The sequence below is a fragment of the Spermophilus citellus genome (genome assembly GCF_964194105.1).
Source record: "Spermophilus citellus genome assembly, chromosome: 10".
Classification (NCBI taxonomy): Eukaryota; Metazoa; Chordata; class Mammalia; order Rodentia; family Sciuridae; genus Spermophilus; species Spermophilus citellus.
The window spans coordinates 109,619,830-109,647,423 of NC_138197.1; the positions used below are offsets into that span (position 1 = coordinate 109,619,830).

General features: G+C 38.3%; 1 long non-coding RNA gene across 1 annotated transcript; it reads right to left on the reverse strand.

The window, feature by feature from the left end:
- Nucleotides 1–146: 146 nt before the first annotated feature.
- LOC308658132 lies at nt 147–26,253 on the reverse strand. The gene is made up of 5 exons (XR_014024146.1): nt 26,171–26,253; nt 24,860–24,926; nt 23,302–23,824; nt 4,692–4,858; nt 147–1,854 (listed from the first exon to the last, which is right to left on the reverse strand). It is a non-coding gene; the product is annotated as an uncharacterized lncRNA (long non-coding RNA).
- Between the last annotated feature and the right edge of the window lie 1,341 nt (nt 26,254–27,594).

Sequence of the window (27,594 nt, forward strand, 5' to 3'; positions counted from 1 at the left end):
GAGAAGTCCAATGCCTGCCTGAGGGAGTATCTGCAGCATCACCTTCTTATTCTGCCACATATTTTGTCTCCTCTCTTGTCCTCCTTCTCCAAATTCATATGACCTGGCAGCATATGCAGAGAAATGCCCAGCTCACAAGGAAAAAAAGGGCAAAGAAATTCATGCTGAGACAATGGTGTGAGATTTTATACCAAGAAAGTGTGTGCTGGTGTTTTGTTTGTTTTTAAGTTTTCAAAAGGAGGAAAATAAAAGTCCCAAACACCAGCTGAGTAGACATCCTTGGTGCTAGAGGACTTTTGCCAATGTGTTCTGAACCCAAAGATATTCACACTAACAGATGACCTTAGCCAATTCTCCCGAGTGCTAGTAAGCTGCGGTAGTCACTGTGAGTAAGCAGGTGAACCTCACCTGGGCAGTAACTTGCCCTCAGATGGAAAAGACCAAGTACAATACACTAGAAATTTGTGGACATAAATATAAAAATCTTCTCTTGAAAATAAAAAAGATTTATAGTGATATAAGAGATCTGGCTCCTCCATCATGTCTATATAAAATTTTAAAAATTTTTCAAAGAAAGTAAGGTCAATATATACCAAGTGGGTGTAGTGGTGAGTAAAAAAGCTAATGAGATATTAGGCTACATAAATAAATGGATAGTTGCTAAAAATAAGAATGCCCTGGTTCTTCTGCTTTCTGCACTGGTCAGTGCTTACCAAGAACTTGTAGTCTGCTAAGTGTGCTACCTTCTTCAAAGGGCTCCAGACACACAGTACCACAATCTTAGAAGAGTGACCAGATTAGGGCAGGAAGCCAAATGAGGTCATGTAGAGAATAGATGAAGATTCTGGAAGTACTCAGAATAGTGGCAGAGATAACCTTCAAACACTCAAGGATAAAGATGAGCACAAACAGAACCAATCTGTGACATGTTGACAACTAATTGAGAGTTTATTACACGTCAGGCACAAGTTAGGAAGAACATGAATTAATTTACAAGAAAAAAGACTCTGAGAAACTAAGAATTGCCCACAGTTGAAAGAGTTGGGGTATAAACTCCAGCAGCCTGACTCTGAAGCCCACGTTCATAAGTTGTGTGCCATCTTACCAATGCAGCAAAACACAGCTCAACTCAACAGAACAGAACTCTCAAACTGCTTGGGATATCCAAAGGTGAATTGTGCCACCTTACTCAAAAGGTAGTGCATTTTTTAGTTTCCCCAAGTAGTGAGCTTCCTGTCACTAGAGAAATTTTAGGGGAGACCACATAACCAGTCAGAGTCAAGGCAGAGATGGCCAGCGTTACTGTCCTCATTTTCTTTTTCTGGGTGCACAGTTCCACTGCAGTGTATTTAGGGGTGGGTGGATGGCTGGGTTCTGGCTGATGAATATGGGTGAAAGTGATTCATGGCACATCCGGGCTGCCCTTCTATCCACCCCACCCCACCCGGACACATGCCTCCCCAGTGCATGGGCCTCACCCTCTTACCCCATCTGCTGACTGGAAGGAGACTTAGCTATATCTAAATGAGGGCAGAGCTATAAACAGAAAAACCTGGGGCCCCTAGTGACACAGCCTAAGGTGAGCTGCTAAACAGAGGTGGGGTAAACAGAAGCGAGAAATGGTCTGCACTGTGGTGAAGCCAATGAAATATGGAGGCTGTTTGTTAAAGCCATTACTCTCTTCCAATACAAACCCATACTATGGAGAAAATTTAGGTACTTGATGAACGGTTGGAATTGTTCTCTATGGAGGTCTTCTCAATTTTGACATTCTTTGATTTTTAAATTAAGAAGCAAAGCAGATTTTGAGACTATCCCAGTAAAGAAACTCAGAATTCAATGATTAACAAATGCCTGGAGAGAAAAAAGAGAGAGAGAGAGAGAGAGAGAGAGAGAGAGAGAGAGAGAGAGAGAAAATGAAAGAGAGGCTCTAAAAATCATTACAGTGAAGAAACAGTTTCTTCTGCCCCTCAGACTATTTTTTGGAGAGGACCTCTGGGGGATGTAGCTCAGTAGCACAGTGCTTGCCTAGCATGTGTGAGGCCTGAGTTCAATCCCCAGCTCTGAAAGGGGAAAAAAATTCTCTAATCTAATATACAACTCAGCTATAGTTAAGTTAGAAGGAATGTAAATGGCCAAAGCTGAGCCTGTCCCCAAATACCTTTAGTCAAAAGCATTTGTCCAGGGAACTTACAGCCAGGCTGGCAAATCACAGCCTTGTTTAGCTGTTCAGAAAGTATTCATAAATGAGGGAGATGTCAATGCACCACATCTCCCAGAGCATCGCTGTGGTTCTGAGTGCAAAGAGCTCCAGACATCCACCCCTGTCCCAGGCAGATGTTAGGTGGTTGTAGAGAACAGAATCTGAGCTTTAGGGAGTTAATCAACAACAAAAGCCAGCAGACAACCTAGAAAAAGGTGAATAGCTAAGCCTTAGAAGGGACACAGACCAGGGTATCTGGTTACTTTCTATTCAGGATGCCAACTACTATTGGCATGGACCATCTTCAAAATTTCTGGCTTCCTTTATCATTTAGCTCAGCATTCCAGTTGCAGGAAGAAAGGGTCTAACAGGCCAACTTCTCATTATATTACTTTTCTATTGCTGCTGTTACAAACTACAACTAACTTAATGGCTTAAAACAATCCAAATTTACTTCCTCAGAGTTTCTGTAGGTAGAAGAATCTCATAATGCTTAAATCAAGGTGTCAACAGGTCTGGTTTCTTTACTGGAGAATCTGGGGAATAACTGACTTTCAACTTCATTCAGATTGTTTGCCAAATTCAGTTCCTAGTAGCTGTAAGGCTGAAGACACTCTGGCCTTGCTGGCTGTCAGCCTAGGCCTGGTCATTGCTCCTGGAGTCTGCCCCCATATCCCTTCTCATGTTTTATATGTGACTCCCTCCAGCTTTGGTATGGTGGTTCTCTTTGATACTTTGAATCTCTCTGACTTTTCCAGAAGGAAAAGCTGCATCTTCTGACTCCAGCTGCAGAACGTTGTCTGCTTTTAAGGGCTTATATAATTATTGTGCATCCACCAGGAAATTCAAAGTTCATCTATCTCATAATCGATAACCATAATTACATCTGCACAGTCTCTTTGGATATGTAATGTGACATATCCACAGGTTCCAGGGATTAGGGCATCTTTGGAGAACTATTCTGTCTATTGCAGTTATGCTTTGACTGCCAGACCCATCAGGCTGGACTTCCCTGAGTCAAGATAGGTCTCCCAAAGGAATTCAAGGTGCTATTACTAAAAGAAGAGTAGATAGCATGCTAGGAAGATTAAAGCAAAATCTCTTTCTGTCTTTCCTTACATTCCAATTAGAGTTAGCATCCAGAACCAATCTCTGAAACAAGCAGATTCTTGAAACAGATGTCTGAGCAGCTAGGCTCAAGACCAGAAAATTGAAAAGTATGAAAAGATGAAAGAGAATAAATGATGGGTTCAATCTTCTTAAGTCACTCCAAGCAGTGAGTTTGGAAATTTATTTTTTTTCATTGAATCATCAACCAACCGCACATCATAAGTATCATTCAAGGCTCTTTGTTAGGGGCTAGATGCAAAGTCACATAAAACCCCATGCTCTGGATTTGAAGAGTTCATATGGTCTGCAAACTTTGGAGGTCATAAAAATTATTTAGGAACTTGTTAAAAAAATGAAGATTCCCTGTCCTGCTTCTATGGTTGGAATGTGGAGCCCCTCCAAAATTCATCTTGAAAACCTAATCACCAAGGTGATAAGGTGATGGTACTAGGAGGCACATCCTCTTGGAGGTGATTAGGTTGGGAGGTCTCCTTTCATGAATGGATTAGTGCCCTGTAAAAGGGCTTTGGGGAATGGGTTCACTTTCTGCTGCTCTTCTGCCATGTGAGGATATAGGTTCCTCTCCTCTGGAGGAAGCAGCATCAGGCACCATCTTGGAAGTAGACAGCAGTCCACATCAGACCATTAAATCTATCAGAGCCTTGGTCTTAGCCTTCCCAATCTCCAGAACATAAGAGATAAATATGTATTCTCTATAAATTACTCATTCTCAGGTATTCTGTTATATTAGCACAAAACAGACTGTCGACCTCCAAAAATACTAATTCAGGAGATATGGGAAAGTTCCACAAATCAACATCTAATGCAATGTCCAGCACATACTAAGTATGAGGCAGTTTGGATGAGTGAATGATTGAATTTAATAAACAAGCCTGGTGATTCCAATGAGACAGTCTGGGGAAAAGTTGACCATCGGGGTAAAGACAGAATCATGCAGTTAGTAGAGGATCCATTACATAAGGTACTTTGGCTTTATAGTTCAAAATGTTCTCAAAAAAAAAAAGAAAAGAAAAGAAAAACAGTTCTTTATGAAATTGTTACCTGTTTCCTTTTAAAGAAACTCAATTTAGTCTAAAAGTAAGAAGTGTGGAACCAGAAAGGAAATAAGAGGCATATCCAGGAATTTTAAGCAGAATGAGGTCATAGGAAGCTGTTGTTTTCCTGCATCTTTTTTTTTTTTTAAGCAGAAAAATTCCACCAGAGAAACAGACCAGTTGATCTTGCACCTGTGCTTCTATGTCTGGCACTTTCCTGGATCAAACTGGGGAGAGCAGTTCCAGGCCCTGGAAATAGATGACCCACCCTATCTCTGGGACACACAGCACAAACAACCATTCTTATTGACAGCAGTTCTCACCCAGCATCTTTGTGGGAGCAGATTCCATGTCATTTTAGGCAGCATAGCAGACTGAAAAAATCACACAGGGCTGTCCTTCCCTTTCCACATGCATCATCTCCCAGTCCCAGATGCATGAGGTGCCTCCTTTTGGTGTTCATGGAAATGCATCTGATATGTTTTGCTTTCTGAAAAGTTAAGAGAACAGGTTTTTGAGTTCAGATGGTCTGGGCTCAACTCTTACCAAGAGTTTCCTAGGCATGGGCCTTAGGACCAATTACATAAGCTTTCTATCCTCAGTTGACTCATATTTAAATTTAAGATGCTAGTAATACTCACCTCTTAAGGCTCCTAGGAGGATTCAATGAGAAAATGCATGCAAAGTACAGTACTCAGAATGCATAAGTGCTATAGGTCCAGTCAACCATGGCTAGAAGTTATCTGAGATTCTAATCCTTTCTCCGACCTGTCTATACTCCTGGATAAACCCTGACTTCAGAGTTCATGGGCCAGTCTACAGCCAGAGATCCCAATTTGGTGATGGTTCTGTGTCACTGCTGCCCAGTGTGTGTTCAGAGTGTTCTACCCTGCCCTCCCAATTATACCTCAGCCTGCCTCACCATATCTGTAAATTGTGGCCGTTTTTCAAAAAGGAAAGCACTTATTTAGTTGCTTTGATGACCGACATACAGAGAGAAGCACGGTTTTTCAGATTAACTCACAGACTAATTCTTACCCCTTAAATCACATCTCTGAATCTCACACTGTAAATGTTAATCATCTTTGTTTCTTAACAGCCATGTCAGTCCTATAGGGAAACTGAGGTATAAATGACATTCAAAAAGCACTTGCGATTTTTCTTTGCCAAACACTTAGAACTTTTTCTCATGTAACTTTCAAAAGCCCACTGAAATATTTGTATGTATCATTTGCAGATGTGGAAATTAATATTCAAATGGCCCAAGTTCCCGAAGTCAGAAAATGAAGAGATGAGATTGAATTAAAGATCTCCTACTCCACAGTTCATGCTGTTTTGATTAAGTTGGGTGATGAATGTATGAACGAACATGCTTCCACATGTTTCAGATGCTTATAAAATACACATTTTCTACTAAGATCTGTACTCAGATCACCTGCAGCTGCTGATGACTTGTCCTTTGGCCTTTATCACTCTCCATGGGACTTGGCTTTGGCAAAGTTTTATTGTCATTAAAAAATATTATTCAACTCTAAATGTCAAAATCCTGGAAATTGTGTTAAAAATGTGACTAATGTCACATGTAATGTCTCACAATCATTTCTGAAAGTCTTCATTTCAAACATAAGCAGTGATCAAATTAATTACGGAAGATTTTTAGAAATCGAAGTATTTCTACAGAGACATGTTTCAAGTGGCTACTTCTAGATTTACTTTCTGGTAGCTTCTCTAGTTAGAATTTGGTATCTGTGATTGATGTCTATTACCATTCAGCTTGGTAACGTTTGTGGAATTATAACTGTCTTCACTTTTTCTGAATGAACTAGGAATGAACTTTCAGATTAAATCCAGTTTATTAATTTTCTGGTTCTTCAGTAAAATTAATAACATTTTTTTCATACTGTGCCTTCCACAAATGAATAACTTGGATATGATTGCTCTTTCTTTTCTCCCTTATCCTATCAAAGGAGTTACTAATAAAAATTAGCATGGCTGGGCCAGAATAATGAAGGAAATGTTTGACTATGAAAGTAGAAAAAAATGCAGTATGATTCAAAATACCATATATTTATTGAGTAGTGATTCTATATTCTGTTGGAAATTAAAAAGTGATATATGATCTCTTTCTGGGTTTCAAGCATGTAGAATCTAGCTAAGGGAACAGCATTTACACATAAAATAAAATTTGACAACACTATGAGCTAGAATCTCCATGAGCCAAAGACTTTGGCAAAGACATTAGTAACCTAGGGAGTCAGGAAAGAAGAAATTACTGTGGGCTGGAGATGGCTGGGAACATGAGACAAGGAAAACTGGCTTGTGACTGGTAAAAGAGAGAAATTTAGAGAGAAAAAGAGAGAGAGAAAGAGAAGAAGTGAGAAAAAGTTGTCAGAAATAACAAGGAAGGAGGGGGACAGATAAGTAGTACTTTTTCGTACAAAAAAAGCAATGTAATCAGAAATGGCCATCCCCAATGGCCAGGCTGGACACTTGGGCCTTCCCTCATTTTTATGTGCAGAGATTCAAATCTGGAAGACCAGAATAACCTAACAGTAAATAAGTGCTTTTTTTTTTTTTATTACTAGTACATATTTACATCAATGATTTTTTTTTTATTTTTTAAGAAAAATCTGTTCCCCACTATAACATATTTGTCAAAACCCTGGTTTCAAAATACTTGCTCTACTTTTTTAAACCAAAGGAAGGAATATTTTCTCTGCCAAAACTCTCTGACCTTACTTTTAACCAGTTTCTCCACCACGTCTGCACTTAAGCCTATTTAATACCATGTGCAACTTATTTCTAAATAAATCCCCTAGCAGCCAGGCATGGCAGCCCTTGCCAATAGTTCCAGCTATTCAAAAGACTGAGGCAAGAGGATCCATTTAGCCCAGAAATTTGAGGACAATCTAAGCAACATAGCATGACTCTGTCCCATCCCCACCCCCCACCCCCCGCAAAAAAAAAAAAAAAAAAATTTAAATTCTACATAATATTCTTACAAAGATATTCAGGTAATTCAATTGCTACTTCTTTATAAACTTAGGCATTTTCAGGGGATTATTCATTGAAATGGCCTCTTGCTGTGCTTCTACTGATTATTACCACTGTAACAGTCTAAAGTGCATGAAGGCCACCTACTAAATATTTCATTTCCTTGGTGGTCATTTACAATTTCAAGGTTTTTGTAATAGTACAGAAAGATTTAACTTACTTTCTAGACTCGTCCCAACTTATGATTTCTATTAAGATAAATTTCCTTCGTGTTACATAGAAACTTTTGAAAAAGAGAAAACTAGTGAATCTATTCCGGCCAAAAATGAGAGCAGCATTCTATCAAATTCTGGAAAGTCACTGCTGAAAATTATTCAGTTAATAACAATGATGACAATTAATTATTAGACGTATGTGTGTGTGTGTGTGTGTGTGTGTGTGTGTGTGTGAGCCACATAATATGTGAACCATGTAGATTTTAAGATGTAAATGTGAGAAGGTTCTAGAAGGACCTTCCTGGTACAATTGCTGATGATTTAAATGAACTACTACATCCAAAGAACTCGGCACAGAAATCAGTAACTTTTAGTTTTTAGGATTGTTACTATTCTGATATTTGAATTAAAGGTTAATCAGCTGAGAAACATTCATAAGAGTGGACCATTTTAACATGTCCAAACTTCCGGCACTGGATGTTTCTATTGTAGGTCTTTGTACTATTTTCCACCTTTGGACTAGGTCCATTCTGAAGCAAATGTACTTCTAAACACCAGATGAGTTTTGTACCACATCTTGACATTTTTGTTTTTACTATGACTCAGCTTATAATAAAACAAAGCCACGCATTTTCTCTGCACTGTTAATCAAGGTAATGAAAGGTTGACTTTATGAACAAAATTATCTAACTTGTGGATCTTCTCATTGTTTTCCTTGCTAAGGACATTAGGACTTGACTGTCTTGTGCAAATCAATTATTATGGACTAAAGCTTATCACAAATATTTGACAAATATTTTCAAGTAATAGGAAATGTTGAATTTCACCTAGATACCTTTTATTAGTAAATTATTTCATCTGATTTTAAAACTTTTTGAAAATATTCTGCAGTCATGGATTTTATAAATGATTTTATGACATTGCCATAGTTCCTCACGATTATTCAGAATGTATATCATAACTGTCATTTAATATTTTTACATAAATTATAATTCAAACAAAGACTGGTCAGAACAAGAGCACACATACATTTGACAAGTGCTGTGAAAACTGGAAGATGCCACCCTGACCCCACTGCCGGGAGAACAGTCAGTTTGTTGTCCTCTCTCAGGACCAGAGACCTGGTGTTCCTGAAGTCAACACCACACTTTGCATTTCAGAGTGACACCTCTGAAATCTCTTCGCTTCTCAGCCCCCTTGGAGAGTCTTCTCACATAGCACCAAACAATAAGTGTAGGAAGTGAAGTTCCTAGAGTGAATAGGTTTCTAAAATTAAAACTGAGAACAATTCCAAGGACTGGGAAGGGGAGGAAACATTCTACAGGAATGTTACCGAAAAAATACAAGACAGTGTGACTTCCTATGGGGATGGCCCAGAAACTTGGGAAACACAGGAAGAAAAAAAGAGATTGGAGTTTGAACCCCACTGCGATGGTTCGTTTTCTGCATCAACTTGAATGGTCTAAGTGATACCCAGATAGCTGGAAAAGCACAATTTCTGGGTGTGTCTTTGAGGGTGTTTCCCAATGAGACTAGCATTTGAATTCACAGACTGAATAAAGCAGATGGTCCTCACCAGTGAGCGTGGACATTATCAAACCTGGTAAGTGCCCTATAGAACAAAAAGGTAGAAGAAGAGCAAATTCCCTTTTTCTTCTTAAGCTAAGACATTGATCCTTTCCTGCCCTCCCACATCAGACATCCAGGTTCTCTGAACTCTAGCATTTCAACAGGTGGCCCTTGCTGTCCTGAGGCAGGAAGTTAGACCATTAACTTACATGGTGCTCAGGCCAGAGGACTCAGACTGAAAAACACCTCCAGCTTCTCAACAACAGCTCATGAAACTTTTCAGCCTCCATAGCCATATGAGCCAATTCCCACAATAAATCTTCCCTTACATATCTGTATATATCCCATTAGTTTTGTTTCTCTGAAGAATCCTGACTAACATATACAAACTACTTGAGCTTAGTACCTAATAATAATGACTTTATGGACATTTTCTAGCATAATTATGTGTGATTCAGATGGTAGCGTTCCCAGAATCAGGAGTATGAGCTAGGATGACCAACCACCCTCGTGTGCCCGAGACTAATGGGATTCCCAGGATGTGAGACATTCAGTGCCAAAGCCAGGAATATCTCAGGAACTTGTGGATGAGCTGGTTGTGCCACATGAGCTTGATTATCTAGATGGCCATTGAAAACTTTCCGTGGCTCTCCACTGGGTTGCTTTGCTGCCCACTGGAACTGCCCCAGTCAGACTGGAAGGAAGCGAAGTCGCAGTGAGGGAGAATTCATCACTGATGTTTCTACAGTTCTTTCCTGGTATGTGCTCCTTCTTGTCAGGAACCCTATTTGTTGAGAAACACCATAATATTTTCCTTCCTTAGAGCTGTTCAAGGTGCTCTTTCTTATAGATTTTTTTCCTAAACCACTTCCATTAGGTCAAAGTACAATATTCCCATCACTATAGCTCATGGCCCTTTTCCTGACCATCTGAAGAGAAGATCAGCTCTTCTTTCTTACGTGTGGCTACATAGGAAGAACCAATTGCTAGGTAATGAAATATGACCTGGAATAAAGGTAATTTCAAGGTAAAGCTCAGAGAAGAAAACATTTTCTTCATATGACAGATGCAGGGGGAGGAGAGAGCATCTGCTAAGTGATTGTGAATAAAGACCAAGGTCAAGCTTCACAACGGTAGAACTCATTTTAAATAAAAGGCATTGGGTCAAATCTTTATGAGAGTTTCCAGCTTTCTTCTCTTCCAAATAAGTGCCCATTATACATGGATCTCAAGAGCAAAATTATCAAGGAAGTTCATGTCCATGAATACTTCAATGTCTCTCATGAACTGTGTTCCCATCATTATTCAACATATTGCATGAACAGTATTCTACTCAAAATGGGTACTCTGTAATTGCTGATGAGATAATAAAGGGTCTTGTGCACCACAATCATTCATGCAAACGGCCCACAAGAATCATCAGGCTCTTGGATGCACCTTTTGTTTTTACTTTTTGAAAAAGAAACAGTGGTTTGTCCTGGACTCCATGGGTTATGAGAAGAAAAGTGTTAGGACCATGAGTGTGGGGCCATGAGATAGGAGAGAATAAGGAGAAAAGGAAGAAAACAGAACTATGGGGCAAACAAACCTATAAAGCCCGAGAATCTTTTAAATGCTAAAATGCACGCTCACTTAAAGAGAAAGGTGCTAAACAGCCAGGCTTCTCCATTCTTGGCAGCAAAACACTTACCACCGTGTCCAAACTGCCTTAGGAAATGAACAGTAGAGTCAAACCTAAAAGCACCTGAAATTTAAAACAAACACCAGTTTACATGTTATTTAAGAAAAGCCAACAGATGGGCCTGCTAATAATGTCAAAATCCAGTTTACACAGAGAAAAACAAATATGGATCCCCAAGTCAAACGAGTCTGAAATTAAAAGGAAACTATTCAAAAAGAAATAAACATGGACAGAAGTTGCCACCGCCTCCCTCAGCCTGTGAAATTTTGGCACCTCTCATTTTCCCTTCTTCTCACACTTGGGTCGGGGCAAAACATTCAGGGACCACACACTCTGGCAAAATGCAGGAATCTTGGCAAAGCCAAGGTTATCTTTGGGTCTTCTGCAGGGACTTGAAAAGAAAGCAAACTATGCTCGAAAAAATGGCTTCATGTCTATTGGTTTGAACCGTGTGAAATTTATAAGTAAAAAAAGTATACATATTGGCAATTTCAAATGATTAAAGCTACTAATGTGTGATTTTGATTATAGATTTAAACAGATGCAGGTGATTATTCAAACCTTATATCTACACAGTTCAATACAAAATCAGGTATATTCCTGACTATAATTAAAACAAAGACAGTTTCCTTTAGCTTCTAATCCTTTTGATGTTAGGTATGAACTATCAAGTTCAAGAGCCCACTTGTCCAGGTCTGGGTTGTTTCTCCACTTCTCAATGGTTCTGCTCTCCTAGCCATTCCCCGGGTTCTGAGTTGTCAAATAAAATGACTGCTGTGGCTCTACTTCCTCGTGTTGGGGTGTGTTTTTATTCTTGCAAGTGCATTGGTCTCACTTGGTATATTTTACACTCTAGTTTCCAAATTAATGTTCTTGTTTTTATTGGCATTCCTCTTCCACGTTCATGTGTTTCTCCTGATCTCTCTCACCTCCATTTTTCTTGTATTTTCTTCTGTGCTTCCCTTATCCCATAAATGTCACTCAAGTGTCTTCTTTCTTTTTCCTTGGCACGTCTCTGATGTCCACAGACATAGCCTTTTATTTTTGATCTGAAATGCCATTGTTTGGAAGGCAAACATTTTAGCAAGGCCCACTGAGAATTTCCCCTTAAGAGAATCAAATCACCATTTCCCTCATTTCCTAGATTCTAGGAACCAGACCCAAACAACTCACTACCTCAGCATGTTTAGCTTAGGTTCAAGTTCAGGCCGAAGTAGGGTGACCGAAGTGAACTTCTGAGTGCTGATTCAAACATTTGGCTTTATCCAGAGGCAATTAGATTCAAAACCAATAGACAAGACTTATCTATGAGTGTTCACTATCGATAACACAAAGAACCAAGAGGTCATTAGTCACTGAAGTCCTCATTTAACTTGACTAGCTCATTATAATTAGGGATATTTCCCCTTTATTCTCACATGATCCTCAGTGTGGGGTAATGAATGAATTGACCACCTCAGTCAAGAGAGGTAGGAGTCAAAAGAAGATCTCCGGTCAACAGAACTCACTATAGACCTGTATACAGACAGAGTTGGATTTAACACAAAGGATGACTACTGGGCACCTAGCACCACAGAGTGTGATTGGACAGGACAGATATTTCCACAGTACGCTAAGCAGTAGAGGAATGGAGAACTGGGTCATAGCACAGAAGGAAACTTCAAGTTGACAAGCTATCACCTTCAATTACCCGAGAGCCCTCTGGGGAAATTATAATCTGTAATTATGATAGAGCTGACACTGTTCAAAGAACTATGCTAAGCCCTTTAAATGGATTGTTTTTTAAAATTTAATTCTCATGAATAACCTAAGCAGTGCATACTATTATTATCCCACTTTACAGAAGGGGAAATTGAAGCTCCTAAAGGTTAAGTACCAAGACCAAATTAAAAGAACTTGTCTGGCCAGGCATGGTTGTGCACACCTATAATCCCAGTGACTCAGGAGGCTGAGGTCTGAGGATTGCAAGTTCAAAGCCAGCCTTAGCAACGATGAGGAGCTAAGCAACTCAGTGAGACACTGTCTCTAAATAAATACAAAACAGGGCGGGCGATTTGGCTCAGTGGCTGAGTGCCTCTGAGTTCAATCTCCAGTACCAACCAAACAAAAAAAGAGCTTGTCTGCCAAAGTTACTAACTCGGGTAGTCTAACTCAGGTACAATAGCACGTTTACAGTGTCAGATATGCCTGAATTATAGCAGCATGCTCTCTAGCTAAAAGAACATATGGATCAATTTCCTATGAGGGGAGAAAATATTGTATAAAGTGATAATGCAGAATTTAAATTTTTTGTAAACCGTCCAAATTTAGGTATTACTACTGTGATGGGAGTGGGAGGGAGAGAAAGAGCTAAGAAATAGAAATACCACCGGAAAGGAATAAAGGGAAGAAGAGAGTAAATTGTCTTCCAACATTCAGTTTCTACAAATTGGAAAAATGACATTTTTCTTATCAATTAATGAAAAAAATACTTCATCTAATATTTTATTAAGACTAAAAGATGCTAGAAAAACAGTACATCATTTGGCCTAATATAACTTCCTCAGGAAAAGAGAAAAGTAAAGAGAACAGTAGAGAAGCAAACAAAACCATCAGAAAAAATATACAATTGGAGAAGGTTGTTAAAAATTTGGGCTTAAACTAAATTATATTATAATCTTAGCATCCTATTTCTTCAAAGTTTGGTCTGCATCAATATCACTAGGGAACTTATTATAAATGCAGAATGTTAAGGCCTACCCCAGACTTGCTGAATCATGATGCATATTTTGAAGAGATCCTCAGGGATTCATCTGCATATTAAAGTTTAAGAAGCTCTGATGTAGCATGTGATTGTTTTCCATAATTTAGCATACCTAAATTTCTTAAGGATAAAACCCATGCATTAGATTCCGTCAGACTTGTGCTTGCTGTAAAACTCACTAGCTATAGGACCACAAGCAAAAGACTCCATCTTCATAAGCCTTCATGTTCTCATCTGAAAAATGGGGATTATAATAATTTTCCCTTTGGTTTGTTTTGGGGGTATTATGGTTTGGATAGAAGTTGTTCCCCAAAAGCTCATGATAGACAATGCAAGAATGTTCAGAGACAAAATGATCAGATTATGAGATATGGAAACTAATTAGTAAATTAATCCATTTGATGGATCAATAATTTCAATGGATTATTGGGTGGTTCAGTGGGTAGTTCTAGTGGAAGTTCAGAATCTGCTCTCTGGGTGCTAATGCCTCCCTCCACCTCTTTCTTTCTCTCTCTCCTTCCAAGCTGCTATAAGCTGAACAACTTTTTCCCCTTGTGCCCTTCTGCCATACCTTAGACCTAAAGCAATGGAATTGGCCATCCATGGACTGAACCTCTGAAACCATGAGTCCCAAATTAAACTTTCCCCCCTTCTAAGTTGTTATTTTCAGATATTTTCTGTCACAGCAATGAAAAGTTTACTAACACAGAAATTGGTATGGAGAACTGGGGTCATTTCTGTGACTAACCTGAGCCTGTGGTTCAGAAGTCTTTGGAATGGGTTTATAGGAAAAAATTAGAAAACTTTGGAGATGCAGGCTTGAGAAATCTTAGAATGCTGTAAGCAGATTTTAGTGAATAATTCTGGTGGGGGTTCAGAAAACCAGAATTATCCTGCCCATAGGAATGTGGACAATAAAACACTGTGCTCATGAGGCTTCAGAGGGAAATAGCGTTTTGGAAATTGTACTAGAAGTCATTCATGTTACATTTTAGTGAAGGCCTTGTCTACATTTTGCCCATGTCCTGAGACTGTGTGAGGCTAAATTTAAAGGTGATTAATCAATCTGATATAATGCATTTTTTACTAATTTTTTTTGAGAGAGAGAGGTGCTAGGGATTGAACTCAGAGTGTTTTTACCAGCTTTTTTCATTAAAAATAAATAAATAAATAAAACAGGGTCTCACTTAGTTGCTTTAGGGCTTTATTAAGTTGCTGAGGTTGGTCTTGGACTCGTGATCCTCCCAAGTTACTGGGATTACAGGTGTGTGCCACTGTGCCCAGCTGATAGAGGAAATTTCAAGGCAGTACAGCATTTATGTGGTGGCATTGATATTGCTGGCTGGTTTTAGCCAGGTTTACTATGATAATCAGGAACCAAAAGCAGAAAGCAAAATTTCAAAAAGCTTGCAGAAGTTCTTCAGCTGTAAAAAATATAAACCCAGATCAAATTGCAAGGAATTATAGTAACTTCCTTGGGCCAAGGAAGTTACAATTGCTGCAGAGATTACCTCCACTACAGAGAAGCTAAGTACTTCCCACAGAAATTATGGAAAACATGACTTGAGGGCATCTCACGAATCAGTGAGACCACACTTACCACAGGTTCAATTATGTAAAAGTGAAAACTCAGTTGAGAAGATACTGTGGGGGCACCCCGCTCACACAGGGGGCCTTGGAAATTGTTTCCCTGGGATTTGAATTACCTTTCTTAGCCACTCAGGCAATAGGAGATCACTGCTTACCTGTGATCCAAGAGGGCCTACCCTGCTTGCACTGGCAGCAGACCATGGTATCATCTATATGATACTGGCTCTGAAAGAGTATGAGATGCTGGGATAAATGTGTGTGTGTGTGTGTGTGTGTGTGTGTGTGTGTGTGTATTCATCCCCCACCAGATTTGCACAGACTTTCCCATTCTCCTCATTTGCCCAGCTGCCACAAGCTAAAAAACTTTTCTCAACCAAACCCTTCTGCTATAATGTTTTGCCTGGATTTCCTATAGACTGAACCTCTGAAATTTTGAGCCTTAAATGAAGATTTTTTCTTCTCTAAGTTGGTCATAGTGATGAAAAGCTGACTAAACAGGGTTTGTTCAATAAATGTTCCTTTTATTCATTTATTTATAGAACCCAACTCAGACAAGTCTGCTACCAGTCTTTGAGGTATTGTTTGCTTTCTAAAGTTAACAATATATGTAATTGCATGCTACCTGGTTTTATCTAAACTAAACTGATTATTCACTAATTTTTTCAATACAATAGAATATGGCTTAGCAAATTGCCTCTTACGGATATTATTTTACATTCTATATTCTCTTACCCTGAGTTGATGGGTAAATGATATGTCACCTCCATAAATCCAATTACATTATTTATATAGATAGATAGATAGATAGATATAGATAAATAACAAGCTTGAACTTATATTAACACATATTGAAAAGCTGCTCTGTGACCTGCACTAGGATAGAGTGCACCATATACTACTACAATTAGCTATAATTATTAATAATTACCTTATAGAACTGCTATGAGAATTAAGTAATAGAATTTTCCTCCATTATACCAAGAAGGAAAATAAGTTCAGAAAGCATGAAATGCATTATTGATGATCACATGTAGTAAGTAGTAAAAATTCGGAAATCTTTTTACTGATTATATAGCTCTTTGGGAAGGCATACCAGGAAATAATTTCTTAATAAACCCAATTTTTTTTATTGAGATCCAAGCAAAACCAGGCTAACATGAACCTCTGTAGACAGATTCTTTCTCAAGCTATAGTTGAGTCCTGAATATCTGTGATCACAGATATTGTGTACTACCACACACACACACACACACACACACACACACAAATGTTTGCGAGGCCAGAGGGTTAGGTTGGTGTTATGTTCCCTTATACCAATCATCTCTACATGGTAGCCATATGAGTACCAAGTCTTTGAATGCCTAGTCTTTTTACACCACTCTGCTTTGATTTCCTGCCTATCAGATCTGTGGTCTTCCCTAATTAGAAGTTCTTCAACTGTAAAAAATATAGACCCAGATCAAATTGCAAGGAATTATAGGCAATAATTGAGAAGTCCATGAGAAAAACTGGCTTCAGACGTAGCTGAATCCAAGGACCAGGCACTACTACAGAACTAAGCTGTCTCCTTCCCTACCTCTTTCGTTGCTTTCCCCTTCAATGGATTCCTTTCCAGACACAAAATAGAGGCTGGCAGTCACAGACTCACACACTGCCATCTTAGTGCTCCAAGAAAAGGGAACTTCTCTGTGTCTTTGGTCCAGCCTAAGTTCTGGCATTACGCTTCTCTGGACTGACATGGGTCAAGTTCCCATTCCAAGGAAGGGGGATAAAATTCTCTGGACTCACTAGTTCTAGCTATTCATTCATCCCAGGGTGGCCAGGAAAGGACTTCTGTCCTACTCCATCTGGGAGGTCTCAGAGATTAGGAATGATTCTTCAAGGTAAATCAAGGCACCAAGGACAAGTTTATAGATGGTTGATAGAAAAAAGTAAAGGGCTTCTACACACAGGTCTATTTAGATATGTGGTGTCTCTTTCTAATCTAAATCCAGACATCTGGACTATTGGGCAGACACTTCTTAACCTTCAATCTTTCCCTTTAATCTCTGGATGCCCTAGTCTCAGCTCTGCACACACACACACACATACATTGTGACCAACTGCCATTGTGGGAAAACCTTCAGGGCCAAAAAAGAACTAAAAGCTTCTCTAATCATTTTAGTTTGGAAAGTAACTGAAGAAGCTCTGTGGAATCTGTGAGGCAATCTATTGATGCTTTGTAAATTCTACCTCCTGAACTCAGTCAATGATCCTGAGGAAAGAAGAGTAGGTAATTCAAGGACTAATGAAAGGAGGCCTGGGCAGAGGACGAAATTCAGGAAAGCTTTGGTCCATTTTCTTGTCACTATAACCAAATAGCAGATAATTTATGAAGAATAGAGATTTATTTAGCCCACAGTTGTGGAGACTAAGAAGCATGCCGGCATCCACTCAGCACCCTGTGAGGGCTTTCTTGCCGCCTCATAACACAATGGAGGGCATCAATGATGAGACAGAGCAAATGTGCCAAAAGAGCTCTCTTTTATAACAAAATCACTCCCATCATAACCCATGGATCCATTCATTCAAACCACTTCCCAAAGGTCCCACTTCAAAATACCATTAAGATAGGAGTTTGGAGATTAAGTTTCCAACACATGAAATTTGAGGGACACATTTCAACCACAGCAGAGAGTCTATTTTTCTAAATAACTCATTCTAAGTTGGGTATTTATAAATTTATAATAGGTAATATTTTGACCATTGATTCTGAATTTCAAACTAAGTTGATTGGGCAATAAAATATATGTCTAAGCATCCTATTGATGAAATCCATGGGAAAAAAAGAAAAATGTTACATGCTGTCAGAGAATATATTAGTGGCAAATACTTGAAAAGTAAAAATATCATGCTATACTATCAGAGCACATTGAAATTTTAACAATATCTATGAAATGATTCAATACAGTTTTCCTACTTAAATATCCCAAAGTCCCTGTATACGTATCCCTTGCATGAGTTAAATTACATTTTTGAGTTAAGTTAATTTTCAAATATCTGGTCAATTTGTGCCTTTTTTTCCCCAGCTGTGAAAATAAAATAATTATTTAAAAATTTTCAATTCTTTAATAAGCAAAAATTAACTTACATCACAAATAGATCTGGGAGTAGGAACTGGAAGAGGCCAATGGGTTAAAAAAATAGATGGGTACATAATTAGAAGAACAAAAATGGGCAGAATTGTCCTCCTTATGTCTAACTTTCCTAGATGTCCTCATAACCCTTTACACTGGCTCTGTGACCTCTTCAGAGAAACTCTTCATATGTCCTTGTTTATGACAGGACTTTGCTGAGCACCTGTCTCTACCTTCTCACCATCTGTATTTTTTTCCTTCATTGAAATAACCACGTTATGGTATTGTATGATATACTTATTTTTTAATCTGTTCAGTTAACTCTTTTCCACAGAGTAGAAGCTACAAAGGCAGATGCCCATTGTGTTGACCTGTGTATTCTTCAGGCCTCAACAGGGGCCTGGCATGGGGCAGAGCATTAATGGTAGAATGGACATCTTCAAACTGTATTGATGATTAAATTCACAAGTTAGGAAAGGATGATATTGTGATTTTTATTACTTTAAGTTTAAATTTTGAAAAATTAGAGACTGGTGGAAATTTCTATTAGTTTCTCAACCTTACAGAACTCTGACTTCATGCCACTGAATATAACCTTGAATGCAAGTGTTTTTGGTGAAGAAAACAGCTGTTGGGGTCTGTGTTCCCCAGTGGTCATCTCATTGTTGGCCTATTCTTTATAAATTTTAAAAGATAAACAAAAGCAAACAAAGAAATCCAAACCTTCTATCTTTCAGACACTTTGTGAAAATTCAAGTTCATTCTGAATGGATGGAAAATTACATTTGGGGAGAAAGTTTTTCAAAAGATCAACAACGATGTCATTAGCTGGTGCTTTGTAATCCCACAGAAAACACTAAGTAGTTATTTTAATTCCTATTTTCCCATTCACCCTTGAATTTATTAAGTAGCATATAATGTAATATCATGGAAAGTTTAAGAAATTAGAGTTTTAGGGTTTCAGTCCTGAATCTACTAATTCATGGCCATGTGAGTTTGGAAAAGTTATCCATCTTCTGGAGTCTTGTTTTCATCTGAAAAAATGGGGGGAAATAACAAAACCTATAGCACCAGAGTTATAAGGTTTAATGAAATGATGCAAAACTAATCAACAACAGTCACAAAAGCCCTTCAAGAATTCTTTAAAATAGGGCCTGACATAGAACAGGGACTTGCTAAATATTTATCAGTATTACTTCTTCATTTATTCTAGGTTTTCAGCCAAGAGTTTTAAATTTCAACTTTTTTTGTGTTGGTAATCTGAAACAGATTCAATACAGTTTTCCTGTTTAAATATCCCAAACTCCCTGTAAACATATTCCTTGCATGAGTTAAGTTACATTAAAATCATATTTATGTGAGATATTATAGACTAAAGTAAATTAAAACAATGTTCCACATAAGAAAATGAAGGGCATTTCAAAAAAATGTGTGTGCACACTCACTTGTTTGTGTGTGTGTGTGTGTGTGTGTGTGTGTGCACGCTGTGTATGTGCAAGATACACTTTGGTTGTCTCTATAAACCAGTGGCTATGATTTATAAGACTAAGTTTTCTAAAGAAAATGAGATGATAACAAAAGCCCTCTTTGTGTTTAACTCTTATCGGGGGCAAAAAAAAAAAAAGAAAGAGATAAAACAGCATGAAATGACGAGACCAAGTGATGAAATTCATTCACAATGATTACTTTCAAGAGTAATTTCTCTTGGGTAATTGAGCGGCCTGTTACTATGGCTCTCCAGAGTGATAGCTAATGTAAATGAAGCTACTAAAAGTGGATTATCATGGTAAGAATATACTCAACCAATAATGCAATAGAAATCCATTCAAAGCATTCGGGAAAAATTCAAAAGGAGAAATGCCCTTTTTTATTTTGTTTTATTTCAGTTAATGACCTACAAAACACTTCTTCCCTGACTAACAACCAGTAAGCACTTAAAAATATCCAGCCAGGAAAAGAAATGAGTCAACTCATTTGGATGAAGTAGGAACCCACCTGAATTGTCGGTATTTGTGTTTGGTCCCAGGGACTCAGATTCTGAGCTAATTCTTTGAGCGATCTTGGCAAAAGTCTGAAATTATTTTTTTGCCAGTTTTTCTTTATCCTGGAAAAGCTAGAGTAATGTTTTATGGATAGGTATCAAGGAATTTATTAATTTCAGAAACCTTTCTTGCAGAGGTGTATAGTACTTTAAAGGTTTTAATGAAAATAATCAGTATCCTGTAGCATGAATAACATTGGAAGGATGCCTTCTTTCACAAACCCATACAAATTGCTTTTTGAATGCCCACACTGAGCAGCTGTATTTTCGCTTTCTGTGTATCTACATCTTGGCTGGGTGAAGACAGGTTCTAAAACAGTGATTCTCGCTCTTCTTTCTGGAAATATTCACCCTGGTCAATTGGTTTACAGGTTTAAGCCATGTCCTTATGGTCAGCGCTGATGAAGGGGCAGCAGGCAGAGGAACAGAGTAAGTTACATTTAGAAGCATGCCCAGGGAATGTCATGCAAGAGGGGATGAACTCAAAGGTAGTCTTTGCAGAAACAGAAGAGGTGGGTGATTCTATGTGGGGCAGAATCTGTTATCTGAAAATTCTGATGAGAGAAGAAAAAGAGGAGAATCAAAAAGAATTACAGTTTTCATCTACTGATTTTGCAGGAGGGAGAATCAGCTAAAGAAAAGGAAGTCAACTTGGCTAAGTCTCATAAATCCAGGTGTAAATAATGTGGACTTGGGGGCTGGGGATGTGGCTCAAGCGGTAGCGCGCTCGCCTGGCATGCGTGCAGCCCGGGTTCGATCCTCAGCACCACATACCAACAAAGATGTTGTGTCCGCCGAGAACTAAAAAAAAAAATAAATATTAAAAATTCTCTCTCTCTCTCTCTCTCTCTCTCTCTCTCTCTCTCTCTCTCTCTCTCCCCTCTCTCACTCTCTCTTTAAAAAAAAATAATAATGTGAACTAGAGTAATTTCACTAAGGACAGGAAGAAAAATCACGAATAATAATTCAGAAATCAATGGGGTTTGACTTTAGGACATATATGGGGACTACTCAATTTGAAATGAGAAGACAGTTGACATTTTTTTTTCTTTACTTTTTTTGGGGGTGGGGGGTCATCTTTTTAGTTAGACATGCAGTAGAATCCACTTTACATAATGATAAAAGCATGGAATAGACCTTGTTCTAATTCAGTCCCTAGTACCTCTCCTTCTCTTTCCTGTTCCCTTCCCTCTATTGATCTTTCTGCTATTTACCTATAGTTATTTTATATTTTTCATAGTTTTTAAATTAATTTCTTGCAAATGTACACAATGGTGAGATTCACTGTGGTGTTAAACAAAAGATTCAACCAACTTATGAGTTTATTAAAAAAAAAAACTTGAAAAGTTTTCTTCTTCTACTCACACTTAAGCTAACTCCCTCAAATTTCTTATTATGTGATGCAATGACATTATTTTACTTATTTATATATTTATTATGAGACCCAAGGCAAGAAACCTACCAAGGTAGAGCAGTTTTATTTCTAATTGTTGCAAGGGTGAACTGGGTAACGAGCAGAACTACTGTGGAAGGGAACTTTAAGTTGTCCTCATGTAGACTGAGCATGATGGTGCATACCTGTAATCCAAGGAAGCTGAGGCAGGAGGATCCCGAGTTTAAGGCCAAATTGGGCGACTTAGAGAGTCCTTGCCTCAAGATGAAAAAAAAAACTTTTAAAAGTGCTGGGGATGCAGTTCCGTGGTAGAGAACTTACCAAGCCATGTGTAAGGCCCTGACTTCTATTCCCACTACATTAGGAAAAAAAAAATGGCCCCATGGGAGTGAATTTTCAGGAATCCCAGTTCCTCTTTCTCATCCTTTGCCCCATTTCCATTGTTTCATAGTCAATGATGACAATATCTCATTCCTCAATCTTATGAGGTCTTCTCCCATTTATGAAAACTACTTTCAGGGAAATTTTTAAACCCTGTCCCCCAAAGTCTGACTGGATCCCTACCCTAGATCACAGGTTTGAGCTGAAGGAAGGAAGGGCACCTAGGAAATTTCAGACATCCATGAGTCAGAAACTTGTGAAACCATATCAACAGCTCTCACTTAGTTGACCACCTAGAATGGGGCAGGCGCTGCCCTTTTGTTTCTGAAGAGAGATTAGTGAGACAAGTAAGGTTCACCCTTCTGAAAGAGGTGCTACCTCATCCTATATAAACCATACTATTCTAGAGACTAAGGATTTTTCTAGCACATTGGAGTATCCAGTAGAAAAATCTCAAGAGTGAGAAGTATAAGGGTGCCAAATAGTTTAGAATAAAGGGCAGAAACATTGGGAAAAATGGAACCAAGTCATAATTATAAGCAAGACAAATACTGGCAGTGCAGCCTAGTGGTAAAGAACATGGACAGCAGAGATGGACCATGGGGTCAAATCCTGGCCCATTGCTGCCATTGTGCAGTCTTAACTGTGGTTCTTTAAACACCTTGTACCTCAGTTTGATCATTTGTAGAAGAGGGGTAATGATAATAAAAGCGTCTACCTTCTAAGTTTATTAAAAGCATTAAGTGCCCAAAACATGGTTCCAAAATAGTTTGTTAAATGAAAATCTTAAGAAATTATTCACCCCCATATAAACCTTCACCTCTTAATCACTGAAAATGATCAAGACCCAGAATCTGAGCAGGTCTCCACAAAGACAAAAATTCTCATTTCTTTTGCTCAGAACTGTGCCTAGATCCATACTCGGTGATACGTCATGCTCGATGAATATTGTTGAATGAATAAATAAACCTATTTTGGTAGTTATACATAAATGTTTTGCATGAGTATAAATTGCAACAAAGTGACCTTCAAGAAACTTTCCACTTTAAGGATCTGTGATTTCTTTAAGGAACTAATGAATTGGAATGATATGACACCAAAAACATGCCTTTATGATTTGAGAAAAAAATCTCTCTCTCTCTCTCAATCTCTCTCTCCCCTCCCTCCCTCCCTCTCTCTGTAAAACAGAATGTGTCTACTAAGTGAATACCTTTTTCTAGTTAAAAGGTTAAACAGGAATGTGAAGCACAAGAGTCTCCAGTCACCTCCACAGTGTCAAATCATTATCTTCTTTTACAATTTCCTATCTCCAGGCCTTTCAGTTGGGTCAGGTTGGCATTTCACTGCCCTTTGTGTGTGACAAGTAAAAAAAAAAAACTTGGAAAGAAAAGAAACATAAGTGAAGAAACCCAGAATCCACACAGCAATATGAGGATGGTGGTCAATGGCACCCACTCTGCTGCCTCGTCAGGATGCCAGCATCCTGCCTCTGGCTCACCTTGCACCCTTGTGTCAGTTCCATACTTCCTTTCCCAGAGCATAGTTTCCCACTCTTCTGCATGCCACCCCACACTTAGCCAGACAAGCAAACAGGACCCTCAAAGCTGACCTGCTTCCCCAGGCACTGATGTCATGCCTTCACCCCAAGGATAGAAGTCTCAGGCTGGGTTGTGGCTGAGTGGTAGCATGCTTGCCTTGCATGTGTGGGGCACGGGATTCAATCCTCAGCACCACTTCAATAAATAAAATAAAGGTATTATGTCCATCTACGACTAAACAATTTTTTTTTTAAAAAAAGGATAGAAGTCTACCAGAAACAATGTTGAAAAAGTGTGGATCCCCCAAAATCTCCCTCCTAAAACTCAGTTCTCCTAATTCCCTCAAGATACTAGAATGTGACTGCTTACTTCTCCAAAGAACTGAAAATAGTCGATTCAGATACTTAGATCTGCCTTAAAAAATCTCAACCCCAAAAATATTAAATAATTTTTGTTGGAACAATGAAATAACTAGCTTGCTAAAAGTTGGGCATCCACAGATGTGGGGAAAATATTTTCGATCAGGTCAAATCACTCTACCTTTGGGATTATAAATTTATTCACATTCTCAAAGAAAAAACATTCAGTTATAGTGGAGAAGATAGAATTAGTCCTTTAGCTCAATAAGCAACCAGAAGTTCTTCCTTTAAACCTTGACATTTAATCAATCTCAATTTGGTTTTGGAAAACTGTTTCCTAAGAGGTCCTCTCCACCTGTAGCATCTGGACATCTTTTACCGCATTGGTCAGACTTTTACTGGTCAATTTCCACCGGGGTCTTAACTCCCAACAGAAACAGTTAATACTGCCTTCTCTTCATGTCCCCTAATGGTGACAAATGTTTGTTAAAATTGAGCATTAAGCATATTTTATTTCATTTGCCCCTGCGTGGGCTGCTAAATTTTGATCTAATTCAAAAGATTGGTAAAACTCTTCAATATTAATAATATTTTGTTTCTGCATTATCTTAGAATTTATCCATTAAGACAGATATCTTAGTATGGTCCCCAATTTTTGAAAAATAAAGCTAAGATTCAGAAGTGTTAAGAGAGTCTTCTAAGATCACTCAGGTAACAGAGTTGGGTTTTGGTCCAGGTCTGTCTGTCTATATCTCTCAGGGACATACATACCTTTTTTATAACATGTCATGAATTCATTAACAAGGCCATGTTCAGGGACACAAGTCAGAGGCCAGCAACCTTTTTTTCTGAAAAGAACAAGTGGTAGTACCTTAGGCTTTGTGGACTATATGATCTGTGTCACAACTCTTCACCTCTGTCATGTAGCACAAAAGCAGCTGCATGAAAAATAAATGAACCAAAGTGGCTGTGTTAAAGACACAAACAACACACACACACACACACACACAAAAAAAAAAAAAAAAAAAAAAAAAAAAAACAACCTTTATTGCAGAAAGTTGGCAGCAGGGTAGATTCAGCCCATGCACTATAGATTTCTTGACCCCTAAGTAAATCTGACATTTAGAGGCAAAATTTAGATTGTGTCCTGCTGAGTAGGAGTAAGACATTGCCTCAATTGAAGGTCAAGGCTAGAATTGGGAAGTGAAGAGGATGTCTAGAGCTAATGGTAAGTGAAAAGCTAAAGTAGAAGATGCCAGTAATAAGAAGCAGAGAGGTACAATAGTTATGACCAGAGACATAGGATAGGAATGTCTCCATTCCTGGCCTGGGCACCCTAGTTGTGTGGTTTTGGTCAAGTTACTTATTTTCTGTGTGTCTCCATTTTCTTACCTATAAAATAGGGGTAATACAGACATTTTTCCTTGTAGAACTGTACATTAATGCATGCTAAGCATATAGAATAAGGTCTAGCCTATATTAATTAGTCCATCATAAATGCCAACTATACTTGTTTGCTATATATTTTCATTCATTATCAACAAGTATTGATCTACAAATTGGCAACACAAGGATGGAGCATTACTTGATATGGACCAAGTTAAGAAAAGGAGGAAGCAGAAATTAATGTAAAGATTATTCTTGTTACTGTTGATCTGTAACTGCCTCAGAATAGTGACTTACAGGAAAACAATCATTCATTTTGCATTCAGCTCTGCAAATTGGACATAGCTTATCAGGGAAGGTTAGTCTTTTTTCCATGTGGTTTCACCTGGGGAAGCTAGATGGAAGGTTGAGTGTTCACTTCCAAAATGTTCAGCTCCAATTTACTCACAGGCCTGCAGGCTGGTGCTAGCTGGGGCTGGGAGCTCAGCTGGGATGGAGAATGGGGGGCTTAACTTATTTCAATTTGGTACCAACCATGTGGCCTGAGCTTCCTCACATCAGGATGGCTGTATCACAAGGATAAGCATTCCAAAAGAGCCAGGATAAAAGTGCATTATCTTTTAAAACCTAGACTTGAGAATTAGAGTAGCACCACTGCCAGTCCTAATGTATGTTTTGAAAGTGAGTAACTAAGGTCAATTCATATTGAAAAGAATAGGAATTAAACTCCACTTCTGTGGAATAAGTGTTGACAATATTATGAACATGTTTTAAACTCCACAGTCTAGGTACTTACCCAAATTATTTACATTTCTCCCACATACAAAGTACACTCATGTGTTCTATGCCTCTCACAAGACTCAGATGCAGATACAGATGTACCAATCCTCTCAAACTGAACACCTGTAAACTAAGTGATAAGTTATTTGCAGCCTACACCTGTAAAAATCAATGGTTACATATACTTAGGATGGGCACTATAGAAGCTATTTAAAGCAGAAGAAAATAAGAGCACATGAAAGTCATTGATTCATAGTAACTATGAAATCCAGCTAACAAACACTATCTGTTTTGTTTTGCTTTGCTTTGGTCCCAATCCCAATGCTTTGGAAGGATCCTCTACTACTCTTGAATCTCCTAGAGTTCTTGGTTTTTAGACCTCTTTTCATTTAATTCTATTCCTGTCCTCTTTAGTCTAAACTGACAAAATACATGTTAGTGCAATTCTGTTAAAAATTCTTTAGACTTCCTATTATTCTTATTAGCATATATTCCATTAGACAAAAAAACCTACCTACAAATCTCTTTGATGGAAGCTCTTCTTTACCTAGGTCCCTGCAAAGTGCTACAGACCACAACCTTAAGATTATTAGAAGCCTTATTCTTTAACTGAAAGAACCTGCTGTGGCCCTTAGATCCCTAGAAGAACTTTGACTGTTTTAAAGGGTTTATGAGACACTACTCCATATCTTTCTAAAGTATTAACAAAGGTTCTTTTTCTTTTATATTTGATATTTGACCTTATGCCTTTTCTTAATTTGAGAATTCTACTGTACAGAGGAACTGAAAAGGAGAAATAGTTTTATAAATGTATTTCACAAGTCCCCAATCTTTTATACTTATTATTTAAATTTTCTTGAAACGGTGTCTTTGTGAAAGTCATCTTTCTACATACTTATATCATGTGATGAAAGAAACCATTGACATTTTCAATATTCAATGGGATTTTTCTCAGCCAAATCTACCAATTCCTGACGTACATTTGGTATTTCCCACATCATGGCAGATGACAGTTCTGCTAAGATTTCTGCCACAACACAACAAGAATTCCTTTATCCAGTTTTTAGTAACAATCTCCTCACTTTTCTTTAAGCCATTACTGATAGCCTCTCTCCAGGGCTTCTACTAAAAGTCGTTTTTAGCTCCTTTCAATTTCTGCCCATCAACTAGTTTCAGTGTCAATGCCCCATATTTTAGGTTTTCTCACAGTAGCAAATAACTTCCAGTTCTTAGAACCTATTCCGAACATCTTTTACTGTGTACAAAATATTTCAAAACAGTAGTTTCAAGCATTAGCACTTATTTTGCTGACAAATATGGAGGTTGACTGAGTTTCAGTTAGATAGTTCTCTATTAGAATCTTCATGAAGGTGTCCAGGCTGGAACTAGGAATATCACAAAGCCTTCTTCATTCCCACCTGATATCTAGGCTGGAAGGAC